The sequence below is a fragment of the Gavialis gangeticus genome, unplaced genomic scaffold (assembly GCF_001723915.1).
Source record: "Gavialis gangeticus isolate Ggan-Ray unplaced genomic scaffold, GavGan_comp1, whole genome shotgun sequence".
In the NCBI taxonomy this organism is placed as follows: Eukaryota; Metazoa; Chordata; order Crocodylia; family Gavialidae; genus Gavialis; species Gavialis gangeticus.
In genome coordinates, this window is record NW_017729006.1 from 20,829,442 (window position 1) to 20,832,249 (window position 2,808).

Genomic DNA, 2,808 nt, shown 5'->3' on the forward strand with positions numbered 1-2,808 from the left:
GGTACCGGACCCGGAGAGGAAATGACGCAGCAAGGCGGGGTTGAAGCCTGGGCAGAGTCAAACACCGTGTAAGCTGGAAGCAAAGAGGGGCCACAGGGGATGCTTGGTACGAATACCACCAGTAGCCAATGACCACAGCCCCTACGGGACTGAGCGCCAGGGAGGGCCAGAACATCGGCCCTGACAGACAACATCATGGTTGGCATTAGGTGGGGTGTAGGGGAGGTGAAGCCCCAAGAAGAAATATCGTGAGGACGACCGAGGGAAAGTACCAGGGGAGGGAAAGTACCAGACATCATCCTCCCGATAGGAAACTACTTATCACCAAAGATGTGGCACATGAGATCCCTGGGGGAACTGACCCAAGGTCACTCCCAATAGCCTGGCCATGCAGCCCAAGAAGCCATGGCGAGATTCGAGAAGAACCCAAATGCACGATACTCGGGGGATCGGCACGGAAGGTTACATTGACTTTAATCTAAGTGAAGATAAAATCTTAGAATATTCCCCACAATATTCTTGTGCACTTTTCATGCTATGAGATGTCACTCAGTAAATTATGCAGAAATGTTTCTGTCCTTACTTATAGGAGAAACAAAATAGTAAGTTATGATTGCCTTCTACGATCAGGTCACAAAGGCCATGGATGCAGGTGTCGCGGTGGATGTAGTCTTTCTGGACTTCAGCAAGGCCTTTGACACCGTCTCTCACCCCATCCTAGTTAAAAAACTAGGCGACTGTGGCATCGATGCCTACACAGTCAGATGGATTGCAGATTGGCTGAGGGGTCGCACTCAGAGGGTAGTGGTGGATGGGTCATATTCAACCTGGGGGGAGGTGGGTAGCGGAGTCCCCCAGGGCTCGGTCCTGGGGCCTGCGCTGTTCAATTTCTTCATCAGCGATCTGGATGATGGGGTGGAAAGTAACCTGTTTAAATTCGCTGATGACACCAAAATCTGGGGGGAGGTGAGCACGCTAGCAGGGAGTGAGAGATTGCAGAGGGATCTGGATAGGTTACAGGGGTGGGCTAACAGGAACAGGATGCGTTTCAATACGGACAAGTGCAGGGTGCTGCACTTGGGCAGTAGGAACCAGCAGCACACTTACACAATGGGGAACTCCCTACTCGAGAGCACGGAGGCAGAAAGAGATCTTGGAGTCATTATTGACTCCAAGATGAACATGGGCCGACAATGCGAGGTCATGGTTGGCAGGGCTAACCGGACCTTGTCGTGCATCCACAGGTGCATCTCGAGTAGAGCCAAGGAGGTGATCCTCCCCCTCTACGCGACGCTGGTCAGGCCACAGCTGGAGTATTGTGTCCAGTTCTGTGCGCCCCATTTCAAGAGGGATGTGGACAACATGGAGAGGGTCCAGAGGAGGGCCACCCGCATGATCCGGGGACAACAGGGCAGACCCTACAGTGAGAGACTGCGGGACCTGAACCTATTCAGCCTCCACAAGAGAAGGCTGAGGGGGGACCTGGTGACCGTCTATAAACTCACTAGGGGGGACCAGAAGGGTTTGGGGGAGACGCTGTTTCCCCTAGCGCCCGCTGGCATAACAAGGAGTAATGGGCACAAGTTGATGGAGAGGAGGTATAGATTGGACATCCGCAAAAACTACTTCACGGTTAGGGCGGCTAGGAGCTGGAACCAACTTCCAAGGGAAGTGGTGCTGGCCCCTACCCTGGGGGTCTTTAAGAAGAGGCTGGATGCCTACCTGGCTGAGTCCCGTTTCTCTTTTTGGGGTTTTTTGTTGTTCTCCCGCCCTGGCGGGGGGTCGGGCTAGAAGATCTACTAGGTCCCTTCCGACCCTTAATCTATGAATCTATGAATCTATGACCAACATTATCATAATTATCATAACCAAATGATAATGGGTGTCTGACTTTTCAGTTCATTGAGAAGTTGACCATAGCAGCTGACACTTCTCAGGGCTATTTACCAGGGGATTTCCAATCTGTGGTGTATAAATTTTGGGAAGCAGTGGGCCAAGAATGATTAAATTACACATAAAATATTTGTTTCAGATGAGCAATCATTACTTGAACTGCAACACAAGAAAACGCTGCAGAAACAAAACATCCTCCCCTAGCTGCTTTCAGTCAGAATGGTGAATACTGTAATACTTGCTGACAATGCTAACAGTATTGATTTACTTAGTGGTATCTTGTACACACTATGGCTGTACAGTGTATTTTCATTTGGCACACAGCTGGCTGGCTCTGCTTTCTACTGTGCACCAAGCTTCACAATGTGAGGTACGGAAAAAACTCAAAAAGGTCCATGTCACCCTGCTGGAGTTCCTTTCACCTGAAGAAACCTGTCCAAAAAGGGATGACTGATTCAGGTCAACTGTGAAACTTGCAGTCAGGGAGAGCTCCAAAATCAAAGCTTCCCTTCACACCCCACCAAGAAACTGATACAGAGCAGGACCCCCTCAGCAGTCTTTGCCCTGAAGAAACGGAAGCCTGCTGGGTTTGAAACCAGGATGTGAACAGGGAATTCACCCTGTCCCTGCATGAAAGCTGGGTGTTGGAGTGATCAGTCAGGCCAATGGATGAAAGCTTGACTACACAAATTAGGCGAGTTTCCTGCCTCTCCAGCAGAAGAGCAGCCAGCTGGCTGTAATTTGAGTCTACTTTTTGCAGTGGGAGCTGCTGTGCAGTTAGCTCAATACAGCAGGCATCCTGGGGCGTTGCATGAGGAGGGGTCCAGAGCTCAATACAGCTGGCATCCTGGGGCATTGCATGAGGAGGGGTCCAGAGCTTCTGAGAAGCAAGAAGCCTACACACACACACACACA